We start from the raw sequence: 5,478 nt of genomic DNA on the forward strand, positions 1-5,478 counted from the left end.
GCCATATTTTTGCTCCACTATTTATTATACATTTCAAAATAATTCTTACAAAAAATACATGCTTCATTTTGAGCTTCGAGAATTCTTATCTCTAATGTAGCTTTTTCAGGTCAGATTTTCAGCTGTCGGTAATCTCCCTCCTTTGATGTATCTTGCATAATAAGAGAGAAAAGGCATTAGAATTGCATCATATTGTGAAATATAACATTGAAAAGAGATAAATAACAATAGGTAATTATGATGCAAAATGAAAGTATCACGGAGTAGTAGCTGAAGCCCATGGAGGAGGAGGGGGAGGAGGAGGAGAAGGCGGTGGTGCCGGAGCCGGTTGCGGGCTTCGCCATGGAGGACGCCATGGCGGAGTTAGAGCTGGCCCAAGAGACGGAGATGGCAGAGTAGACTGCCATCCTAGAGTGAATGTCAGTGTATAATATAGCAGGCTAATAATTATTATCACGCTCTATTTTTTCATCGAGGACGAACACGTGGCCATGGTGGCAGCGGAGGGAGGAGGCGGCGGGGAGGGGGGGCAACGGGGTGTGGCTTCAACGTGGCTGGACGCCTGCATGGGCACGAAGAGGGAGTGAAGCAACCACGACGGACCAGGATTGTCCACTCGCATATCAACAAGGCAATGCGTACCCGCACCCCGTGAACCCGCCGGGTAAAAACCCTATTAGGGTAAGGATTTGGAAAAAATAAATACCCATGGATTTATAAATGAAAAAAATTGTACCCATTGAGTAAGCCGGGTGCGGGTACGAAAAGGCAATGTCCATATATGCATACCCGCCTACCCGCATACTCATATACTATTTCTTTCTAGCATGTAGGTCTCATGTGTCATTCACTAAAGAATAAAAAACCACTTTACCCTAGTCTAACGCGGCTGCTAGTGTCGATGACCCAAAATCCTCCCTGCTTACCCATGTGGATGATCTTGTTTAAATGTGTTGACCTTGTTTTGTGAACACACTATTTTGTCTCTCATTCTGTTGATATTATGATATAGTCTCCTCCTTGAAACAGGCTCTCGCCCCGCTTTATATATAAAGCAACACAACAAAGTACACGGCCGAACGATACAGTGTGGTGAGGAGGCCCTCTTACAAAGCAGATTAAAAGATACGACATTAACCTAGAACAAGCTAACACCTCGCCAAGACCTGACCGACGACTCCTGAGCTCCACGACAACGCCCCAAGGAAGGTGACCGCAAAGTATCACCATTGCTGAGTCCAAGCAAACAGGCATAGGTTTTCACCCGGAGCCCTAGCATAACGAGCCCCTCGACGACAACTCCAAGAAGCAAATGACACCCACAGACGCCGCCGACACCGATGTCAAATAGCACGAAGCTTTCGCTCGGACACTCGGGAATAGTCTCTTTCATTTGATCCTTTCGAAGTAGGGGCTGCAGAAGTGTCTTCAATAAAATAAAATAGAGAAAATTGTGTCCCTCTTGTTTGTCTTCTAATAATTTAAAAAAGAAGAAGAAAGAACATATGTGAATGTTTCTCTAAAAAGTGCACTTCCATGTTACTCATCCATGAACGTAATTGGATTGTTCAGTGCCATCTATTTCATGCTTATTGCTATCCAGTTCATCATTACCCACACTCGAACCCACTCGCATAATCGCATTCCCACCACACACCCTCGGCCTCGGAACGCCCCCAGTTTGCGATATCCTGCCGCGTTGACCCAAAGCCCAGATTCAATACGACGGCTTTCCCCTTCCCTCTTCCCTCCCTCATCCCATTTGCTTGATGAAACTTCTCCAGATCCATTTCCTCCTTGCCACCAAGCGCACGGGAAGACGGCGGGTTCGGTTGGAGCTAGCTAGGGTGAGGCCGCAATCCATTGGCAGCTTATCATTCCATTGATTCTGCACAAGTGAGTAGCGAAGAGATGGAAGGAGTCCTGGTGAGTGCCGCCACGGGGGTCCTGAAATCCCTCCTCTTCAAGCTCGCCGCACTGCTGGAGGGGGGGGTACAGGATGCACAAGGGCCTGCGGCGCGACATCGCCTTCCTCAAGGATGAGCTGAGCAGCATGAATGCTCTCTTGGAGAAGCTGGCCGAGGCGGAGGCTCTCGACACGCAGCTCAGGGAGTGGAGGGACCAAGTGAGGGAGATGGCCTATGAGATCGAGGATTACATCGACAGGTACATGAATCACCACGTCCACCGTGATCCGGACAAGCCTAACGCCGTCATGGAGCTCTTTTGGAAGGGCGTCTGCAAGGTGAAAAGCTTTGGAGCTCACCATGAGATGGCGGTGCAAATCAAAGAACTCAAGTCCCGCATCATCGAGGCAAGTCAGCGCCGTGACAGGTACAGGCTTGACGCGATGGTCTGTTCTGCGAGCTCCAATGCTGCGCGCACCGACCCTCGGTTGCCTGCCCTCTTTGTGGAGGGAGCCAGCCTTGTTGGCATTGATGGTCCAAAGGATGAGTTAATTAAGTTGGTCACGGATGAGGAGCTCGCACTGAAGGTTGTTTCTCTCATAGGCTTTGGAGGGTCAGGGAAGACAACTCTTGCTAATCAAGTATACCAAAAAACTGGTAAACTGTTCAATTGCCAAGCTTTTGTGTCGGTGTCGCAAAATCCTGACATAAGAAAGATTTTGCGGTCCATGCTCTCTCAAATAAGAAAGGAAGACTCTCCCATTTCTCGATCGAGCGATGAGGCGTGGCTCATCAACTCAATGAGAGATTTCTTGAAGGACAAGAGGTACACTTTTTAAATGACTAAATGACATGATTTTACGCAGCCTATCACAATATCGCTGAATACTCATAACTTTGTTTCCGTAACATTCAGCTTGAGATTTATGGTTCTGTCGATTTACTATATGTGTGAAATACTTATCATAGTATGTCTTGACTGTATTCAATGATATTGATCAGAATGAATATCAACTCATTTTTTGACAGGTATCTTATAGTAATTGATGATATATGGAGTATCCAAGTGTGGAAGACTATCAAGTGTGCCTTGCTTGAAAATTCCTGTGGTAGTAGAATAATAGTGACAACACGAAATGTCAGTGTTGCCAAGTCATGTTGCTTCCCTCGCCTTGACCTTGCATATGAATTAAGGCCTCTGACTGAAGCTGATTCGAAAATCTTGTTCTTTACAAGAGTTTTTGGCTCTGTGGAAAAATGCCCACTTCACCTGAATGAAATTTCAACTGAGATCATAAAAAAGTGTGGTGGTTTACCATTAGCAATCATCACAATTGGTAGTTTGTTGACCACAAAATCCGATAGCAGAGAAGACTGGATCAGGGTTCGAAATTCGATTGGTCGAGGACTTGAGAAAAACCCTCATGTGGAGGAAATGGAAAGGATCTTATCACTTAGCTATAATGATCTTACTCTCCAACTGAAGACCTGCCTGCTGTATTTAAGTATGTATCCGGAAGATTATGAGGTCCAAATGGAGGATTTGGTGAGGAGGTGGATAGCAGAAAGATTTGTTAAGGTTGTTGGTGGGAAAATTTTATTTGACACAGGAAAAGATTATTTCTATGAACTGATAAACAGAAACATGATACAACCAACATATATCAACTATGATGGTCAAGCAATGGCATGCCGTGTGCATGATATGATCCGTGATCTCATTATATCCAAGGCAGTGGAAGAAAATTTTATCACTTCTAGTGGTCATCAAACACATAGCTTGGTCTCACAGCATAAAGTTCGCCGACTCTCGATTGACTACCGTGGCCTAGAAAATGTGAAGACAGTGTCATCCATGGTCACTGCTCATGTTCGAACCCTTGGCGTCTTTGGATGTACTGATCAAGTACCTCCCCTTTCGGAATTTCCAGCCCTGAGAATACTTGCTCTAGACAGGAGTGAGAAGTTGGAAATTGGTTATCTTAAAAATATAACAAAGTTGTGTCTGTTGAGGTACCTGCGGATTGAAGGAAGCTGCATTACAGAACTCCCTGAACAGATCGGAGATCTACAGTGTTTGGAGATGCTGGATTTACATGGTACTGGTATAAGGGAATTGCCAGCAAGTATTGTTCAGCTGCTGCAACTGAAACTGCTACTTGTTGATGGCGCAAAACTACCACATGGCATTGGGAACATGCAAGGCCTAGAGGAACTGTCATGCGTAACTGTGGACGACAGTACCTCAATCAATCTCTTGCAGGAGTTGGGAAGTTTGACTAGAATGAGAATTCTTGGCCTGAAGTTGTGCATGAGCGCACATAAGACAAGCACAAGTTATGTGGATAGATTGGTTTCATCGCTTGGCAAACTTGGGAGCTCTCAGCTTGAGCGTCTGTTCGTCAAAACGGATGGCCGTTTGATTGACATTCCAGTTGGTTCTTGGTCGCCGCCTCCCCGTCTCCTGCAGGAGCTAATCACCTCTGATTTGTGTCTCTGTCAGATACCTGATTGGATGGCCTCAATGGCCAGCCTCACCTGCCTTCAAATCGGCGTTAATCAAGTGACGCAGGAGACCCTTCTCGTGCTTGGTGGTTTGCCTGTCTTGTTATCTCTGACGCTGAACTCCTCACAAAATGCTGAACCCAAACAAAGGCTCGTGGTCAGCAACAACATGTTCCGATGCCTGAAGCGGTTCCTCCTCTATTGTGAGGTGGGTCTTCTGACGTTTGAAGCCGGAGCCATGCCAAAACTCAAAGCGCTCGAATTTCAGATTGTGGCGCTCGAAGCGAAATATGCGTGCATCGCTCCCGACCTTGGCATCAGCAACCTCTGTGCCCTTAGTGATCTCTGCATCTGGATTGACTGCCAGGGTGAAAAGGCCGAGGAGGGGGTTCACGAGCTGGAGTCTGCAATCAGGGTTGCGGCCAGCCTACTTCCCAACCGTCCTACACCGTATTTCCATAGGTTGTATTGAGGTGGAGATGAGAACGACTGATGCAGCGTAAAGCCCAACCCAGATTGTCTGGATCTACTACGCTGTATCACTTCTTCCTATTTTATCATGCTGGGTCTGACAATCCAAGAAGCTATCTAGGGTTTCTGTAAACAATTATTTTCATCTCATAACTCTTGAATATAGATTTCCCCATCGCCCTAAATTCAGAAAATATATATGTATGGAAAACAGAGGAAAAGGTAAGAGCTGAAAGCAGATGGAAAAAAATTGAAATCGCAACAGAGTTTCCATAATCCCTCACTATATCACTGAAAACTTAAATGTTAAATTAGATCAATAATATACTCCCTTCGTTCCTAAATATAAGTATTTTTAGAAATTTCTAATATGGACTACATACGAAACAAAATAAGTGAATCTACACTCTAAAATACGTCTATATACATCCGAATGTAGTTAATACTGAAATCTCTAAAAAGACTTATATTGACGAACGAAGGGACTATATTTGTTTGACTTAAAAATTATACCACTGAAAACTTCTTTTCTACGAATTCAAAGGTATAAATTTTATCACATATAATCCACATTTGGTTGGTCTAATTTCTGGTC

General features: G+C 44.9%; 1 pseudogene; it reads left to right on the plus strand.

Annotated features, from left to right (window-relative positions):
* Window positions 1-1,620: 1,620 nt before the first annotated feature.
* On the plus strand, window positions 1,621-5,094 carry LOC125521128 (annotated as a pseudogene).
* The last annotated feature ends 384 nt before the right edge of the window (window positions 5,095-5,478 follow it).

This window comes from Triticum urartu, chromosome 7, assembly GCF_003073215.2.
Source record: "Triticum urartu cultivar G1812 chromosome 7, Tu2.1, whole genome shotgun sequence".
Lineage (NCBI taxonomy): Eukaryota > Viridiplantae > Streptophyta > Magnoliopsida > Poales > Poaceae > Triticum > Triticum urartu.